The 20,475-nt window shown below is 43.4% G+C and overlaps 1 long non-coding RNA gene across 3 annotated transcripts in view; it reads left to right on the top strand.

Moving 5' to 3' along the window:
- Window positions 1-389: 389 nt before the first annotated feature.
- Window positions 390-20,475, top strand: part of LOC309795600 — a 97,053-nt gene continuing 76,967 nt past the window's right edge. The window contains exons 1-3 of one of the 3 annotated variants that reach the window (XR_014292283.1): window positions 390-544; window positions 3,354-3,436; window positions 6,557-6,746. This is a non-coding gene — a long non-coding RNA (uncharacterized lncRNA). Of the gene's footprint in view, window positions 545-3,322; window positions 3,437-6,556; window positions 6,747-20,475 lie in introns of all 3 variants that reach the window. The other 2 variants (XR_014292284.1, XR_014292282.1) reach the window with 2 other exon arrangements.

The raw sequence follows: 20,475 nt of genomic DNA, 5'->3' as shown, positions 1-20,475 counted from the left end.
CTACACTTTGTTGCGGTGTGTGGGCTTCTTATTACTGTGGCTTCTCTTGCTGCAGAGCACAGGCTCTAGGCACGCGGGCTTCAGTAATTGCAGCATGTGGGCTCAGTAGCTGTGGCTCATGGGCTCTAGAGTGCAGGCTTAGTATATGTAGCTCATGGGCTTAGTTGCTCCATGGCATGTGGAATCTTCCTGGACCAGGGATCGAACCCCTGTCCCCTGCATTGGCAGGTGGATTCTTAACCAGTGCGCCACCAGGAAAGTCCCGTGCAATATATTTTATAGGGACTGAATATTTCATGGCACCAGCCCAATCAGGCCATGTCTTCCAAAAGGCTTATACTTTCCAAATTGTTGATTTCAGTCTTTGCCTTGTGATTTCTTTCAGCCAGTGAAATATGAATGGATTTAATGAGGCAGCCTGTGCCATCTCTGAGCAGAATCCTCCATCTTTGGGGCCATCGTTCTCTTCTCACTACCATGCACCTTCTTGGTCCTAGATAATGATACCATTAACCTGAATCCCAGAAGGATGAGTGAGAAATAGGTGAGTCATTAGTGTTTTCTTCTTCAGTTTTTTTTTTTTTTTTTTTGTGGTACGCAGGCCTCTCACTGTTGTGGCCTCTCCCGTTGCGGAGCACAGGCTCCGGACGCACAGGCTCAGCGGCCGTGGCTCATAGGCCCAGCTGCTCCACGGCATGTGGGATCCTCCCAGACTGGGGCACGAACCCGTGTCCCCTGCATCGGCAGGCGGACTCTCAACCACCGCGCCACCAGGGAAGCCCTCGATACGTATGTTCGTATTACCATTTTCTTAATTGTTTTGGGTTTGTTTTTGTAGATCTTTTCTTCCCTTGTGTTTCCCACTTAGAGAAGTTCCTTTAGCATTTATTGTAGAGCTGATTTGGTGGTGGTGAATTCTCTTAGCTTTTGCTTGTCTGTAAAGCTTTTGATTTCTCTATCGAATATGAATGAGATCCTTGCCAGGTAGAGTAATCTTGGTTGTAGGTTCTTCCCTTTCATCACTTTAAGTATGTCATGGCACTCCCTCTGGCTTGTAGAGTTTCTGCTGAGAAATCAGCTGTTAACCTTATGGGAGTTCCCTTGTATGTTATTTGTCGTTTTTCCCTTGCTGCTTTCAATTTTTTCTTTGTGCTTAATTTTTGTCAATTTGATTACCATGTGTCTCGGTGTATTTCTCCTTGGTTTATCCTGTATGGGACTCTCTGCGCTTCCTGGACTTGGGTGGCTGTTTCCTTTCCCATGTTAGGTAACTTTTCGACTATAATCTCTTCAAATATTTTCTCGGGTCCTTTCTCTCTCTCTTCTCCTTGTGGACCCCTATAATGTGAATGCTGGTGTGTTTAATGTTGTCCCAGAGGTCTCTTAGGCTGTCTTCATTTCTTTTCATTCTTTTTTCTTTATTCTGTCCTGTCTTCCAGGTCACTTATCTGTTCTTCTGCCTCAGTTATTCTGCTATTGATTCCTTCTAGTGCATTTTTCATTTCAGTTATTGTATTGTTCACCTCTGTTTGTTTGCTCTTTAATTCTTCTAGGTGTTTGTTAAACATTTCTTGCATCTTCGCGATCTTTGCCTCCATTCTTTTTCCGAGGTCCTGGATCATCTTCACTATGATTATTCTGAATTCTTTCTCTGGAAGGTTGCCTATGAAGGTTGTTCATTTAGTTGTTTTTCTGGGGTTTCATCTTGTTCCTTCATCTGGTACAAAGTCCTTTGCCTTTTCATTTTGTCTGTCTTTCTGTGAATGTGGTTTTCCTTCCACAGGCTGCATAATTGTAGTTCTTCTTGCTTCTGCTGTCTGCCCTCTGGTGGATGAGGCTATCTAAGAGACTTGTGCAAGTTTCCTGATGGGAGGGACTGGTGGTGGATAGAGGTGGCTATTGCTCTGGTGGGCAGAGCTCAGTAAAACTTTAATCCACTTGTCTGCTGATGGGTGGGGCTGGGTTCCCTCCCTGTTGGTTGTTTGACCTTAGGTGACCCAACAGTGGAGTCTACCCGGGCTCTTTGGTGGGGCCAATGGCAGACTCTGGGATGGCTCACACCAAGGAGTACTTCCCAGAACCTCTCCCACCAGTGTCCCAGTCCTCACAGTGAGACACAGCCACCCCCTGCCTCTGCAGGAGACCCTCCAACACCAGCAGGTAGGTCTTGTTCAGTCTCCTATGGGGTCACTGCTCCTTCCCCTGGGTTCCAATGCGCACACTACTTTGTGTGTGCCCTCCAAGAGTGGAGTCTCTGTTTCTCCCAGTCCTGTCGAAGTCCTGTAATCAAATCCCACTAGCCTTCTAAGTCTGATTCTCTAGGAATTCCTCCTCCCATTGCCTGACCCCCAGGTTGGGAAGCCTGACGTGGGGCTCAGAGCCTTTACTCCAGTGGGTGGACATCTGTGGTAAAAGTGTTCTCCAGTCTGTGAGCCACCCACCCAGAAGTTACGGGATTTGATTTTATTGTGATTGCGCCCCTCCTACCGTCTCACCGTATCTTCTCCTTTGTCTTTGGATGTGGGGTATCTCTTTTGGTGCATTCCAGTGTCTTCCTGTCGATGATTGTTCAGCAGTTAGTTGTGATTCTGGTGCTCTCACCAGAGGGAGTACATTCACTTTCTTTGTTCAGTCAAATGGAAAATGACATCAGTATAAGGAACATCACTTTATTTATTGGCCAACAGATACTATATATGATTCTATATAAGTATTAATTATAAACTTGGAAAGTATTGCCCTAAAAGAATATGAAAATATAATATTTTATCAATGACTAATATAATATTGGTGTTAATAAGACATTTTAGGGCTTCCCTGGTGGCGCAGTGGTTGAGAGTCTGCCTGCCGATGCAGGGGACACAGGTTCGTGTCCCGGTCTGGGAGGATCCCACGTGCTGCAGAGCGGCTGGGCCTGTGAGCCATGGCCGCTGAGCCTGCTCATCTGGAGCCTGTGCTTTGCAATGGGAGAGGCCACAGCAGTGAGAGGCCCACGTACAGCAAAAAAAAAAAAAAAAAAAAATCAAAATTAAGTTTCTATTAATTAATATTTTAATAGTACTACATAATTATTATATTGATAAAATAGATTTTATTATTAGAGAAATAATAATTATTTCATAACCCAATATCAATATTATAAGCCCAGATGATATAATGTTAAGAAAATTGAAATTTACTGTGTGTTTACCATTAGAACACTAAATTATAATTCATGTTTAACTTTTTGTTAATTATTTACTCATTAAAATTATAATTATTATATCATTTAAATCTACCCTTCTATTCTTCTAATGCCTTAACATCATTCTGGTTTTCCAAGATCTTCATGCTACTTTCCTCTTGACTCCCAGACTTGATAAAAATCAACATAATACTGAATTCTGCTGTTCTAAAATCTGAGGCCTCTTGCTGTCTGGGTGCTTCAGGAAGACATGTAAGTAGGTTTTAATATATTAATTATACTTTATTTAAAAAATTATTACTTTTAAAAATTGAAGTATAGTTGATTTACAATGTTGTGTTACTTTCAGGTGTACAGTACAGTGATTCAGTTTTATATATATGTTTTATATATGTAAATGTAGAGAATGAGAATGTAGACGTTCATCAGGGTTACAGTAGGTTATATATATTTTATATATATATTTGATATATATTTTTTCAGATTCTTTTCCCTTATAGGTTATTGCAAAATTCTGAGTATAGTTCCCTGTGCTATGCAGTAGGTCCTTGTTGGTTACCCATTTTATATATAGGAATGTGAATATGTTAATACCAAACTCCTAATTTATCCCTCCCAATATTTTATTTCTAACATTCAAATTAAGAAGTTCAAATAAAATGTGAGGGCCTCCCTGGTGGCGCAGTGGTTGAGAGTCCGCCTGCCGATGCAGGGGATACGGGTTCGTTCCCCGGTCTGAGAGGATCCCATATGCCGCAGAGCGGCTGGGCCTGTGAGCCATGGCCGCTGGGCCTGCGCGTCCGGAGCCTGTGCTCCGCAACGGGAGAGGCCACAACAGTGAGAGGCCCGCATACCACAAAAAAAAAAAATAAAATAAAATGTGAAATTCCCAAGAATAGAGACTTTAATACAATGAAACTGAGTACACGTGAAATATATTTCTTCTTATTTACTCCTGGGGTCCTTTTCAGAACTGTTTAATATGCATATAATCATGACACACTAGCAACATTTTCCCAGGAATAAATTGGTTAAGCTGCCATGGCTGGGATGCTAATGACCTGGGAGACAGTTTCAGATCCTTGGGTAATATTACTTTAGGCTAAAACCTAGAAAACTTGACATATGTAGCCAAAACCTTCATAATGGTATTTAGACCTTAAATTTTCCTTTACTATCAACTTTATGTCAGATCACATATTCTTATCTCTAACCTTGCATTCATTATAGCACACATTTCACATTGAGAAATAATCAAGTGAAGCACTTTCTTAATATTCCTAAGGATATAACACATTATGTATATGAATATGAATATAGATGCATGTATATTTATTTACAGAACACTTATATATCCTGATAATATTCTTCTGTTATTTTGTCTAAGAAAAATACCACTTGCCTTTCTGAAACCTGATGTGTCCTAAATATTCTGTCAGTTGGATGGAATACAAAACAAATAGTCTATCCAAATAATCAACCTTCGATTCTAAACTCTCTCTTCTTTTCTAATTTTATTTTTCTTAATTATTCACACATCTTCCATTTTACTGAGGAAGTACAAAAGTGTCATTAAAGAGAAGTCTGTCTGGACAATGCCCTGGCAGTCCAGTGGTTAGGACTCAGTGCTTCCACTGCCGTGGCATGGGTTCAATCCCTAGTCAGGGAACTAAGATCCCACAAGCCGCTTGGCGCAGCCAAAAAAAAAAAAAAAAAAAAAGGCTGTCGCTGAAACTCAGATTCCAGATTTTGTTTTAAGGTTCCTTCCATAGTTAGTACTATTATTTATTTAACAGAAAAAAGTTTTTTTTGTGTTTTTAGAACAAACCATGAAATCATGCTGAATAGCTTTCAGTTTACTATGGAATGTATATTCATTTGCTACATGCCTTTCCCCCGCAAGATCCAATTCTAAGACATTCCTAAGTTGGAGTCAACCGTAATTCAAAATTCATAAACTTATGCCTATTACTACATCAAGAGGAATAAAAACCACAGTTATAAGGAAAGACAAAATTGCAAATAGGATAAAAAAGAGAATGGTGAACATAGTGCCCAGAACAGTGTGCTGAGAGACAGATCTTTGCTGGGAGGTAATTTACCTGGACCCGAGTTGGGCTTGTCCTGGACACCATGAAGTCACCCAGGCACATTCGACATTGAGGGACACTTCAGGTAATCAATACTCAGCGATGTGTCCAGGGGTCAGATCTCATCTTGGGTCATGTCAGGGGAGCAGAGGGCCAGGGCCAGCCTATGTGAGAAATCCGTTTAGGTGCGGCTGCATCCGGAAGCCTCTAGGCAGAGACATCCTAGAATATCACCTAGGATGAAAATGCATCAACTGATGGAGACCCCGTATACTTGGGTTAGCTGGGGACATATCTGCCCAACTCAAAAGCATTCATGATTCAATGTGATCAAAGAAAAACTTCAGTTGTTTGATCAGGCAAAATGTCATGATACAACTAAAACCTAACAATGCTTCTTTGGCTGTGGGGGGAGGGTGCTTTCTTTGGTCTACTATTCCCACCCCACCCCAAATAATAACCGTGTGACAAAAAATAATAAATTGTTGACTGAAATAATCAACAAACAATCTATAAAGGGAATAGAAAAGAGTTTTATTTGAGGCAAACTGAGGACTATAACCTGGGAGATACAGATTCCAGGAGCACTTGAATTGTGCTCTGCTGGACTACAGAATGGGGGAGGCTTATGAAGGCAAAACTCACAAAACTACGTAAGCTGTTTGTCAAGAATTAGGACTGAAGCTGGCAAGAAGTAAGGGTGCTTTTCAAGTAAGGATTGGTTGGGGTCTGAAATAGTTGCATAGTTACAAGTGAAGACCTTGAGACTACAAGGTTGCAGCTGGCAGCTGCTAGCAGATATTGTTTTGAGAACAGCTGGTGGTGTCCTTGAATTCATCCAGTTCAGAAATTTGGAGTTCTCAGTGATGCAGGAACTTGTCTGAAACTACATCCACAATGGCCACCTGGCTCTAGTTTGGATGCCTGAACCACACTTACTCCATTCTGATTTTTGAATGCATTCTTTTCTTTAATGGTTAAAGCACATGTACTGTACATGTTCGATGGGCCACAAAACAAGCTACTCTAGTTAGCATAAAGTTCAAGTTAAATCATGTGAAAGACAGAATGACTTCCCCATACCTCAATATGTGAAAAAATTTTCCATCAAAACCAAATAAGAGACAGTTTGAAATTTTGTTTTAAAGTAGAATTGATAGTATCACTCACCCGTGGCCAAGGTCAGAGACATGCACTACTGCATGCTTTATGCTCTTCTTCACAAGACCAGGAAGTGGTCTGTATTCTGTTAATTTGAACAACAAAATACATTTATTCCTAGACTCCACCTCATTCAGATCAGCCATTCTGAAGGACCTCAGGTCGTTGGGAAGGGGGCCTGCTATAGCCCAGCTGGTGTAGATGGTTGTCTCTGCCTGTGACATGAATGACCTGGGCACCGACAATGCTGTGAGGATTGAAGGCAGCTGGCTGCGCACAACCTTGTTTACATCTCATGGCAGTCTGCAGTGGTGAGTGGAAAATGATCCCAGGAGAGGTAGGGGGTCCCAAGGCCCAGTCATGGCAGGCTGGTCCTCAGCGGGGGCTTGTGCCTCCTGAACCATGAGCCCTTGCTCTGTCCTGGTGGAAGGCAGAGTTCTAAACTGTCTGTGAACATCAGCTCCAACTGTCACTGGCCAATCAGTGGCTGAGGATGGAGATGGCCACTGGGAAGTGGGGGAGGGTTGACAGCTTGGCTGAGGCCCTTTCCATTCCCAAGACAAGACTTGGAGTGGTGAGGGAGAGGTGAAGGGCATTAGAACAGAGACGGGAATCAGCGGGCCTAAAAAAATATTTTCATCAACATAATTTGGCCTTGGGCTGGCTGGGTTTGGAGGGTGAAGAATCTCAAGGTTAAATCTGAGTTCAGAGTCCTTCTTATGCATTACAGTGACTCTGTTTCACCTACATTCTCATTCACTAAAGTGTGCACCCTGAAAGGCTGGTTCTGAGAGATGTTCATCAGGGTTACAGTGGGTCAGCAGTGGGGGGGGCCATGGAATAGGGTGGCGTAGGAAAAAAATTGTGAAACTGGGTGAAACCTCCCATTCCATATTGGTAATCTTTGTGCAGAGCTGGATTCTGAGGCTGAAGGATGAAGGTGGCTGAATCCACAGAACAGGTCTCTTCAATGCTGTTTATACACTAAACACAGGATGGATAGATGGATACTGAAGGAAGTAAGGCTTGGCCTATAAAAGTTGTCACAGACTACTTTCTTTTTGAACCAAAAATAACTTAGTTAACTATATTAGTCTTACAACTAGAGTCAATCCAGTTCTTGGGACACAGAAGTAAACATTGTCTTTCAAATCTCTCTAGTTGTCAAAAGACCACTCACGATAAACTCTCACTAGTTACGGGACATTAATATCCATCACCAAATACTGTCCTTACACAGTCTAGATATAGAGGAAAAGAAAACAAGGCAGTCACCAAATTTACTCCCTAATGAAATCCATTTTTGAAGCACCATCTTAGAAATTATAATTCTATCAAGCTTCAGCTTGAGCAAATGTACAGTTACTTAGCAACATAGTGAAAACAATGGTAAGAAAGTCCAAAATTACATTAAAAGAGAGAAAAAAATTTGTTTCTAGATTAAATAGTACTGACAAAAATATTCTCTCTGTGCTGCCCAGAAAGCAGATAATATGAGAACAAATTACCAATACAATTCATATTTTATATAATGAACATTTACAAAACTCTACCCTATACATTATAATCATACTAATTCTCCATTTGAGATATTGTGTGATCACTTAAATAATAGCAGGAAAGCAAAGAAAAATTATTTCAGAAGAAAGACAGAGTTCTTGCTGTGTTTCTGATTATTTTAGTGGACTTGTTAACAAGAACAAAGATACTGTCATTATACCACCTGCAAATAGAGTGCCAAGAAAACACTTAATTTTGAGACTCATGTTGAGTAATCTATGGTTTCAGAGTACTGAGGATTACAATCCTATCAAGTTCCCACATGGAGCAGGGAGTGTTCTGCAGGTCACCAATGGCTGGAAGTGAGACAGAAACATCTCCACACTCTGAACTTGAAAAGAGGCTCAAACTCAAATGTGGTGACATCAGATGGTGCCACAAATTAGTGAATGTGAGTGTTCAGGGCAGCGCAGTGGTGGAGGAATCACTCACTGACATTTATCTGCTATCATTTTAGAGAAGTCCCCAAATGTTTTATTCTAATACTACCTAAGGTATCCACTCACATTTATTTCAATAGTAAGCTTCAAATGTACAGAAAGTCCATGTACAGAAAGTATTTCCTAGGGGACTAGTACAGAAAGTATCTCCTAGGGGACTAGTTTCGTCCATGTACAGAAAGTATCTCCTAGGGGACTAGTTGGGATCACATGTGTTAGTGAATTTCCCAACATGTCTCTACCTCTCATGCTGAGCCAGAAATGCCCCCTCCACCCCTGGTATCCCTCCCCCCAGGGGCAGTTCTTGCCATCTGCACTCAAAGCTTTCTGCTGAGCCTCTCTCCTACCATGTCCCCATTGATGGCTGAATCTGCCCCCGAAGAGTGCGCTCCTGTGCTTCCCACCTGCACACACCTGGCCCCAGCTGATGCTTATTCTCAGTCCCTCCTCCTGAGTGAATGATGCTTACCATTTCCCTCCAGGAAAGATCCTCATACTCTCAACACTTTGAAGCAGTCTATAAGGCAAACACAGTTTAAACACAGGCAAACTGTTTTTGAGTGTGGGACGTGAATAGGATTTGGTGGTAGAGGTCCCAGATTCAATGCCAGGTATGTCATTAGCTTAGTTTGTGATGATAAAAAGAGCAGCTTACATGAGGGTTTACCATGTGCCAAGAGTTTTACATAACTTCATGTTATTTAACCTGTACAACAACCCTCAGCTATGCTAAGAGTTAAGGAAGTCGAGGGGATGAAGAGTTACAAGAATATGCCCTGAGTACCCAGCTAGGAAGGTGCAGACATGAGACTGGTCCCCAGTCTGGTTTTAGAGCCTGAGCTGTACACCAACTGTGAATATTGTGTGATCTGGAGCTTGTTTGAACCTCAGTTTCCTCACCTCTGCCTACAATACAATTCCCTCTCTCAAAATAGCCATGAGGGGTTATATGGCGCTCTGTGCTTCGTTGAGTTGTTTGCCCACAAACATTAGTTGCCACACTCAGGGAAGACCTGGTGAGTGCTGGTACTTTCCTGCCTCCTTGCTAGGGGCTCTCCAAGCCAGTGAAATCGTCTAGGTCCCCAAGGTCCTGTAGTTTTTCTTTTACCACAAAAGCACCCAAGCTCTTTGCTGCTCAACTGTGGTTTAGGAGTCCGGTGGCCACCCCACCATGTCTTTTTCCTTAACATCTCTGTCCTCTTTTCCCACAACCTTGGGATTCCCAGCCATCTCCATGACCTACATTAATGTGGAGTCATAGAACTCACTGTTAGGGGTGGACCTCAAAGAGGCTGGCCCATCACCCGTACATGAAGGTGGGGCAGTCTGTAAGACAAAGCCAGGGTTCCTCAGGGGATGTGTGGGCAGCGGGGAACAACAGGATCCCAGGTAAGGCTCTAAGGAGGCATCTGCAGGTGTGTGGGTCCTGCACTGGGAGGCCCAGAACGGCCTTACTCTGAAGTTTAGACAGATATGAGGTCTCAGGTCTTCTCACTGGATTCACTTTTTTCATTTCTTACTCAGTTCCCCAGGTCCTTAATGAATGCCTCACATGTGCCAGACAGGAGAGAGGGCTCAGCAGGAGTAAGCTATCTGTCTTAACAACCTTTACAATTCAGAGGAAAATGCAGACAAGGAACAAACATGGAAGTAAAATGATTTCAGAGAGGATGAATGCTATGAGGCCATGTGTAGGGCAGAGGAGTAGAGAGGGATGCAGTAAGCACAATCACTAGCCCTCGGTGGTTGGGAAATGGCACCTTAAGAAGACAGGAACAGAACTGGTTTCTATATGGAGGAGGCAGCCACCCACCTGTCTGGGGAAGGGCGTTCTTGGCAGAGGAAATAGCCAGTGCAAGGCTCTGAGAAAAAATTGACCTTGACGTATTAACGGAACATTAGGAAGCCCTTCCCTGATGGAAGGCACAGTTGTAAACTGTCCATGGACATTGGTTCTAACTGTCACTGGGTTGGCTAGGCAGCCACTGAGAGGATGCAGGTGACAACCCAGGAGGAGCAGGATTGGCACCTTGACCTCTGAGGTCCTTTCCAACCCCAAGTCCAGACTTGTGGTGAGGACAGGTGGTGAAGGACAAAGCAAAGAGAAGGGGATCAGGGTTCTGAAAAAAACCTTTGTTACAGTCATGTTCTTGCCATGGGCTGGCCTGGCTGAAAAGTGCTGGGTTTGACCTGTGAACTGGGGAGGGGCCCAACTGGGGCACATTTCAGAGTTAAGATTAAGGTTATGTCTTAAGGATTGTCCTGCGGAGTTTAGCTTGAGCCTTAGGATTAAATCTAAGTTCAGTGTCCCTCTTCCATATTTTGATGACTCTATTTCTTCTACACCAAACTTAACTGAAACGTGTTTTTTGAAAGGCTGGTTGGAGATGTTAATCAGGGTTATGGTGCTGCTAGGGGGCGGGTGGAGAGCATTGCCTCCTGAGAGTGAGAAACTGGGCTGCCTCTGGAGGAAAGCACCCACTCTGGGCTGCTAATCCAGGGCCAGATCTCCATTCTGAGGGGGAAGGGGGAAGGTGGCACAGCTCACAGGGGCCATTAGTAAAAAACTATACATGATGACAACATTGTGGATCAACTATACCCCAATAAAAAGTAAAAAAAAAACCAAACAAAACTACACATGATAAATGCTGAAGAAAGGGATGCTGGGCCATATAAAATGTTTCACAACCTACTTTTTCTTAAATCAAAAATCTGTTTTGTTAAACATATTAGTGTTGTAACTAGAGTAACTCAGCTCTTGTTACATTGAAATAAATTTTGCCTTCTACATCTTGCTAGTTGTGAGTCCACTCATGTAAAATCCCCACTTAGTGTTCACGTTACGGGGCCCTGTTAAACAGAAACAACCAAAATTTTGCCCTTACTTAAATGCTAGCAATGAAAATAGAAGAGAAAAAAAACTAAGTCATTTTAGGAAAAAGAAAATTCTGTGTTTCTGATTATTTTAGTGGTCTTTTGGTAGCCACAAAATACTGTCATTATACCACCTACAAGTAGAATAACAAGGAAGGACATCCAAGAGTCACATGGAAAATAATCTACAGTTATGGAGCATTATCTAAGAATTACAGTCCTATTAAGTTCCCACATGAAGCAGTTAGTGGTCTGTGGAAAGCTCTGCAGGTCACTGATGTCCGAGAATGAGGCAGGAACAACTCCACACTCTGAACTTCAAAAGAGGCACATACTCAGATGATGGTGATACCAGATGGTGACAGGGATTGGTGGATATCAGGGCTCGGAGCAAGGCAGAAGGAGCACTCACTAGGTTTCAGCTGTTACATTGCAAAGAAGCACACAAGTTTATTTCCAGTATTATACTACTGACTTTACTTACCCTCTCACATTTATTCCCATAGTTACCTCCAAAATGTTTTGCCCAGTTCCAGAAAGAATCCCCACTGTGGTTCTAATTAGGATTGCATTTGCTAATTATGCTCCCATTGTTTCTTCCCCACTCACAGTGAGCCTGAAGTGACCCCCTTTACCCTTGGTTTCCCTTGTTCTTGTGATCTGAACTCAAGGCTGAACCCCTTTCCCACCTGCGCCCACTGATGTTTGTATCTGCCTCTGGAAAGGTGTGCTCTTATGCTTCCAAGCTGCACAGACCTGGCCCAAGCATGCGCATACTCACAATCTCTGGGGGCCTTCCTCCTGAGTAAATGACCATTTCCCTCCATGAGAGGTCCTCTCACCCTAAACGTTTTGATGCAGTTCGCCAGCCCGTAAAAGTTTAAACAATAAGCAAATGGGACTTAATCAAACTTACAAGCTTTTGCACAGCATAGGAAACCAAAACCAAAATAAGACATCCTATGGAATGGGAGAAAATATTTGCGAATGATGTGACTGACAAGGGCTTAATTTCCAAAATACATAAACAGCTCATACAGCTCAATATCAAACAAGCAAACAAACAAACAACCCAATCAAAAAATGGGCATAAGATCTAAATAGACATTTCTCCAAAGAAGACATCCAGACGGCCAACAGGCACATGAAAAGATGCTCAACATCAGTCATTGTTAGAGAAATACAAATCAAAAGTACTTTGGGCTGTCACCTCTCACTGCTCAGAATGGCCATCATAAAATGTTTACAAATAATAAATCCTGGAGAGGATGTGGAGAAAAGGGAACCCTCTTACACTGTTGGTGGGAATGTAAGTTGGTGCAGCCACTATGGAAAACAGTATGGAGGTTCCTCAAAAAACTAAAAATAGAGTTGCCATATGATCCAGCAATCCCACTCCTGGGCATATATCCAGACAAAACTGTAATTCAAAAAGATACATGCACCCTTATGTTTACAGCAGCACTATTCACAATAGCCAAGACATGGAAACAATGTAAATGTCCATTGACAGATGAATGGATAAAGAAGATGTGGTACATATATACAGTGGAATATTATTGAGCCATAGAAAAGAATGAAATAATGCTATTTGCAGCAACATGGATGGATCTAGAGATTATCATACTAAGTGAAGTAAGCCAGACAAAGACAAATATCATATAACGTCACTTATATGTGGAATCTAAAAAAATGATACAAATGAACTTATTTACAAAGCAGAAATAGACTCACAGACACAGAAAACAAACTTATGGTTACCAAAGGAGAAAGGAGGGGGAGGGATAAATTAGGAGTTTGGGATTAACAGATACACACTACTATATATAAAAAACATAAACAACAAGGTCCTACTGTATAGCACAGGGAATTGTAGTCAATATCTTGTAATAACCTATAATGGAAAATAATCTGAAAAGAATATATATCTATATCTGAATCACCTTTTTATACACTGGAAACTAACAAAACATTGTAAATCAGCTGTACTTCAATTAAAAAAAATAATTGGGAAAAAAAAAGCGTAAACAGAGGCAAAACAGCTTTTCAGAGAGTGGAAAATGAATGGGATTTGGGGATGGAAGTCCCAGATTCAATGCCAGTTATGAGTGTGATGATAAAAGTAGCAACTTACTTTCCCATGTGCTAAGAGTTTTGCATAAATTCATCTCATTTAACCTGCATGTCTCTGTGTTAGAGTTGAGGGATTCCAAGGAGCGGGTTTAAGTTTCTGAGCTAATAACCACCTCTCAGTGTTTCATAATTTGGAGCTTGTTTGTACCTGTTTCCTCATCTCTGCATGTAACCCTTGCACTAGAGGGGAGCTATCAGGGGGGCTTACAGGTGATGAAGTAGAAGACAGCATGGAGCTCTTATGAAGGTCTGTGCTTTGTGACTCCTTGCCTCACAGATATTAGTCATGACTCCCAGGAGGAGCTGGGTGTTAAACGCTTGCAGGTCCCTCCTCACTAGGGACTGACTGTCCGAACCAGTGAAGTAATCTGGGCCCCTGAGGCCCAGCGGCTTTTCCTTTACCACAAAGGCACCCCAGCTCTTTCCTGCTCAACACTGCGGTACAGGAGGCAGTGGCCACCCCGCCATGTCTCTTTCCTTAATACCACCTCCCTGTTTCCCTGCAACCTGAAGCTTCCCCTGTCTTCCACGTGGACCGTGTGAATGCACAGTCTTTGGCCTGAGACCCACTCGTGAGAGAGGAGCAGTTTCTGGGACATAAGCTGTGTTCCTCTGGGAACATTCAGGTAGTGGGAGCAGCTGGGTCCCAGGTCAGGCTCCAAGGAGGTCCTGTACTGGAGGCCCAGAATGGCCTTACTCCGATGTTTGGGCAGGTCTGAGATCTCATGGGTCTTCCCACTGGACTCATTAATTTCTTGCTCAGTTTCTCAAATCCTTAATGAGCTCCTGTCACGTGCCAGACAGGAGAGGACTCAGTGGAAGTAAGATAATCTCTCTGTCCTATTGGCCGTTATAGTGCAGAGGGTGATGCAGAAAGTAGACGTGAATAAACATGGAAATAAAACGATTTCAGGAAGGATGACTGCTAGGAGGCAATAAATAGGGCAAAGGAATAGAGAGGGGTGGATGAAATGCCATCACTAAGCTACAGTGGTCGGTAAAGGCCACTTTAAGAAGACAGGATCAGAATTGGTACCTAAATGAAGGAGGGAGCACCCACCTATCTGTGGAAAGGTGCTTCTGACAGAGGGAATGACACAAGTGAGCTTGAGATGCTAATTGAACAGCAGGATGGCCAGTGGCTGTTAGGAGGGGCTTGGGCATGTACATGCCTGGACCAGGACATGCACCACCTTGGGGGGGGTCATGGAAGCATGGATTTGAGTCTCAGTGTGACTTGGAGGCATTGATGGGCTTTGAGCATGGTGGCCTCATGGTCTCATTTAGGGTTTTATTTATTTATTTATTTTTGGCTGTATTGGGTCTTCATTGGGGTGCACGGGCTTCTCCCTGCGGTGGCTTCTCTTGTTGAGGAGCATGGGCTCTAGGCACGTGGGCTTCAGTAGTTGTAACATGTGGGCTCAGTAGTTGCGGCTTGCGGGCTCTAGAGCACAGGCTCAGTATGTGTGGTGCTTGGGCTTAGTTGCTCTGTGGCATGTGGGATCTTCCCGGACCAGGGCTTGAACCCGTGTCCCCTGCATTGGCAGGCGGATTCTTAACCAGTGCGCCACCAGGGAAGCCCTGCTTATGTTTTCTCCTAGAATTTTATAGATTAAGCTCCTAAAATTGGTCTATGACCCAACAATATTTTTGTATATGGTGTGAGAGTAAGGGTAGAGATTTACACATATATTTTATTGTTTCAGTACCATTTGCTGAAAGATTATCCTTTCCCCATCAAATGGCCTTGGGACCTTGGTGGAAAATCAGTTTATATGTATGAGTCTATTTCTGCACTCACTAATCTGTCCCATTGATCTATTTGTCTATCTGTACACCAATTGCATGGTTTTGGTCACTGTGGCTTTATATTAAGTCTTGAAATCATGTGGTTTAAGTCCTCTGACTTTGTTCTTCCTTTTCAAAACTGGATGTTATTTATCGGCATTTCTCAACTTTGTCTCTATTGGCATTTTTATATAGGATCATTCTCTGTGGGAGGCGTCTTAGACAGTGTAGGATGTTTAGCGGTTTCTCTACCCACTAGATGTCAGTGGCGTCCTTCCCCACCATGACAATCAGCATGTCTCCAGGATGTCAGCATCATGGCAGCGTAAGATGTCACTGGTTTTTGTCACCGCCTCCCCCTCAACAACAAACATTTGGCATTCATCCACAGACAAATTGCCTTTGTGGGGTCTGTGGGATCCAGCACCATATGCCAAGTGACCCAGGAGGCATCTCACCCACCTGTGCATTGGGTAATAGGCACACACACCTTGGTCCTGGTCATGGACCCTGCAGTGGCCTGTGAACCAGCTCCAGCCCTTCTCTGCTTCAGACCAGGGAGCCTCTAAAAGACATTGAAAAGAGAGCCTTTGTGGAAGTCTGAGTTTCCAGAGGAGAAGTTCCAGCACACTGTTGGAGGGGAAAAAAGTTTGGATGCATTGGAGTGCATAAGAGGAATAGCTTGACTTTGCCTACATCTTTCCTTCCCCAGAACAGCACAGCTTAGGGCCATGAGAAAGCTTCTTGGCCTGTGATTTCCCGCGGAGGAACACAGGACACTGCCGAAGGGTCCTCTTTCACCTCATCAAGAAGGCTGAATATGGGCTACGTGACTCGGGGTGGAAGAGGCTGGGAGAGTGGCAGAGAGGACTCTCAGAGGGCATTAAGGGACGCGGATCGTACCAACTGCATCGCAGACTCCATCAAGAAGACAGCTCACTAGCTGCTGTGAATGCCTCACCCGCGGATCCCCCCAGCTGGCCCATGGCACCCCCAGCGCTCTGCGTGCCTTGCCCACACACACTCTGAAGAGCAGTTTCAGGTTTACAGAAAAATTGAGCACAAAGAGTTCTTATAAAGATGCAATTTATAACGTATAGTTTCTTCTATAATTAACATCTTGCGTTAGTGCTGCACGTTTCCTACAATTGATGAACAAATATTGACACATGATCAATAATGAGTCCAGGGACTTCCCTGGTGGTGCAGTGGTTAAGAATCTGCCTGCCAATGGAGGGGACATGGGTTCGATCCCTGGTCCAGGAAGATCCCATGTGCCATGGAGTAACTAAGCCCATGCACCACAACTACTGAGCCTGCGCTCTAGAGCCCGTGAGCCACAACTACTGAGCCCGTGAGCCACAACTACTGAGCCCGCATGCCACAACTACTGAAGCCCGCTTACCTAGAGCCTGTGCTCTGCAACAAGATAAGCCACCGCAATGAGAAGCCTGCGCACCACAACGAAGAGTAGCCCCTGCTCGCCGCAACTGGAGGAAGCCCGTGAGCAGCAACAAAGACCCAACACAGCAAAAAATAAATAAATAAATAAAATGGTTAACTTAAAAAAAAGAAATAATGAGCCCACTACCCACCCTCACCCCATACTTGCTCTGTGGCCTGCGATCTCTTTCAAGGCAGCAATCTGGGGAGATTGTAGGGCTGACCTTGTCTTTGGTTTCACAGAACCACTCTCCTCTATTGCCCGTTGTTCAGTGTCCTGCAAACAGTTATGTGATATATTTTGTCTTCTTTTTTTTCTTGGTAGAAGGGAAAATTTGTTCCCTATTATTCCATCATGGCCAGAAGCTAACCTCCTATTTATGTACAGTAAATCCCCTACATACGAACCTTCAAGTTGCAAACTTTCAAAGATGCTAACCTGTGTTCGCATGTCCAATCACGTAAGTTAGTTCACATGTCTGTAAGATTACTGTAAGATAAAAAAATGTTTTTATTTTTTTTATTTTTTATTTTTTTGCAGTACGTGGGCCTCTCACTGTTGTGGCCTCTCCCGTTGTGGAGCACAGGCTCCGGACGCGCAGGCTCAGCGGCCATGGCTCTCGGGCCCAGCCGCTCCGCGGCATGTGGGATCTTCCCGGTCTGGGGCACGAACCCGTGTCCCCTGCATCAGCAGGCGGACTCTCAACCACTGTGCCACCAGGGAAGCCCGTATTTTTTGTATTTTTTAAGATGTATTATTTGTGTGAAAAGTGTTTTAAACCTACTGCAGTGCAGTACTATATAGCCGATTATGTTAGTTGGGTACCTAGGCTAACTTTGTTGGACTTCCAAATAAATTGGACTTAAGAACGCGCTCTTGGAACAGAACTCGTTCGCATGTAGGGGACCTTTGAAACGGTGAAACAATTATTTTGAGTTAATGTTTTGAAGTCTACCACTAGGTGGCAATGTTATACAGCTGAGATGCTTTTCAGAATCAGCAGAGCCCAAAGCATTTCTAGGTTCTTTTAATAAGGTGTAGCACAGGGAACTCTACTTAATGCACTGTAGTGTCCTAACTGGAGGGGATATATGTATAGGTATGGCTGATTCATTTTTCTGTGCAGTAGAAGCTAACACAACATTGTAAAGCAACTATACTCTGCCTCAGAGGGCTCCTGTCTTTGCCGGGGTGGGAGACACAGATGTGGACTCCTAATGACAGCACAAGGCAACGTGCTTTGTAACCCTGTCAGGGGGAGTCTGAGAAGCTTCACAGAGTAGATGACCATCCATCAGTGTTCAAAAGATGCGTAAGCTTTCCACTTGAGAAAGGGGCAAATAACCGTCTATCCCCAACAGTGCAAATGTGACGTAAAGTAGAAGGAGAGAGGTACTCAAAATATCATGACAAGATCAGGGAACACTGAGTGAATCCATGAGAAGAGTGGCAGGAAGCAAGAATTAAAAATCGGGTTGGGGCCACTTTGTGAAGCGCTAAATTTACTACAATAAGAATTTGGACTATACCTTTTAGCCGGTGGAGATTAAATGACAATTTTCGATTAAGTGATTGATATGATTAAAAGGGTGTTTTAGACTAGAGTCTCCAAACTCTTTTGAACGAACAGACTTTATAATAAAATGTTGGTTTAGGAAACATCCAGTATATTTATATCTAGTTAGTTATGAATTATACCTGTCATACATCCCATGCAATATAGATTACAAAATATACACAAAACTGTGACCCTTGTGCTAATAAAGAAATTGCATTGACAGCTTAGAAATTTTTGCAGATAATGTCAGGTCTGATTAGATCACTGTTTTCTGTCATAATGAGGCTAATTTAAGTGGAATCGAAGACATTTTAGTCTTGGCGTTCTCTTGTTCACTTCAGAAAATGTGAACATCTTAGTGAACATCCACTATTTCTTTGAGCCTGGCACACTACACATGCAGCACGACCATTTTATATATAAACTGAGCAAGATTACTCTCCCAAGTAAATATTAGAGGTCTAATTTCTGTCTTATTTATAAAACAAATGCTAATGGAGATATGCTATTTTATTTGCTCCCCATGGACCATTCTATGCACGCTGGGATTCATGTGCCCTTTCATAGGCTTTCTGGGTTGGGTGGCTAAGACTGCAGCATGAAGAGATAACAGAGTGTAGGCAGGAGCCCAACACACAGACACCATACCTGACCTTGTCTGTTGATAATGAATTAGACTCAATTAAGACTGAGATAAATAGTTACAGTCCAGTTAAAAAAATATGTATTTCATTTCGACCTCTTGTAAATGAACAAAGCAAAGACATTAAAAAGAGCAATTATGGGGACTTCCCTGGTGGTCCAGTGGTTAAGACACCACGCTGCCAATGCAGGGGGCCTGGGTTCCATACCTGGCCAGGGAACTAGATCCTGCACGCTGCAACGAAGATCCCACGTGCTGCAAGACCCGGCACAGCCAAATCAATCAGTCAATCAATGGATCAATCTTTTTTTTAAAAAAAGAGCAATTATGTTCTAAAAAGTTCTGGTATCACAAGTGAAGATGGATTAGAATTGTCTCAGAAAGAAAACTTTGTGACTGATTCTCAGGCCAACACCTGAGAAAGAACAAGGTGCTTTAACTATGAGGACACAGCTAGAAGTTGGCAGTCTGCAACCCAGAAGAGGGCCTTTACCAGAACCCAACCACTGGGGCACCCTGATCTTAGACTTCCAGCTTCTAGAACTGTGGGAAATGAATTTCTGTTAGTGATAAGCCACTCAGTCTGTGGTATTGTTGTTAGAGCAGCTCAAATGGACTAGGACAAAGAACAAAGATAAACTGGAGTATTTGACCTGTGTTATCTGCCACTGCATTGTAGAAGATGCCTGAGAAGACTTGAGTTGGCACCAGTCTCTCCATTTCTTTGCCATCCACTAGTCCTTCAGATGAATGTGGCTTCTTCACTCAAGATACTGAGTTTCCCAAGTGTAGCAAGGAGTATCACATGTTCTGCTTCACATTTTTCTTTTTTAATGAAGGTTTTATTTAGTTATTTATTTGGCTGTGTTGGGTCTTCGTTGCTGTGCATGGGTTTTCTCTAGTTGTGGCAAGTGAGGGCTACTCTTTTTTTTTTTTGCGGTACGTGGGCCTCTCACTGTTGTGGCCTCTCCCGTCACGGAGAACAGGCTCCGGATGCACAGGCTCAGCAGCCATGGCTCACGGGCCCAGCCACTCCGCGGCATGTGGGATCTTCCCGGGCCGGAGCCCGAACCTGTGTCCCCTGCATCGGCAGGCGGACTCTCAACCACTGTGCCACCAGGGAAGTCCGGGGGGCTACTCTTCATTGTGGTGCGCGGGCTTCTCATTGTGGTGGCTTCTCTTGTTGTGGAGCATGGGCTCTAGGCATGCGGGCTTCAGTAGTTGTGACTCTTGGGCTCTAGAGTGCAGGCTCAGTAGTTGTGGTGCATGGGCTTAGTTGCTCTGCGGCATGTGGGATCTTCCTGAACCAGGGATCGAACCCATGTACCCTGCATTGGCAGGCGGATTCTTAACCACTGCGCCACCAGGGAAGTCCTCTGCTCCACTTCTGCAGATACCTTTCTTGTATGAATTTGTAAACTACTGTTGGTAAGTTGCATCAACTACATGGAAGATATTACATAAATTCAGAGGAGTTTCATCTCAATATCATGTGAAGTATTAAAATAGATGTCTTTAAAGTAATGATTATAAATAATTTATACCTAGACAATTTGCAGCTGATTTTCCCCTCCCAAATTGCATTTGACCTTGTTAA

This window comes from Mesoplodon mirus (assembly GCF_964341445.2).
Source record: "Mesoplodon mirus genome assembly, chromosome: 19".
In the NCBI taxonomy this organism is placed as follows: Eukaryota; Metazoa; Chordata; class Mammalia; order Artiodactyla; family Ziphiidae; genus Mesoplodon; species Mesoplodon mirus.
The sequence above is the reverse complement of the archived record's forward strand: the minus strand, read 5'-3'. Positions and strand labels throughout refer to the sequence as shown.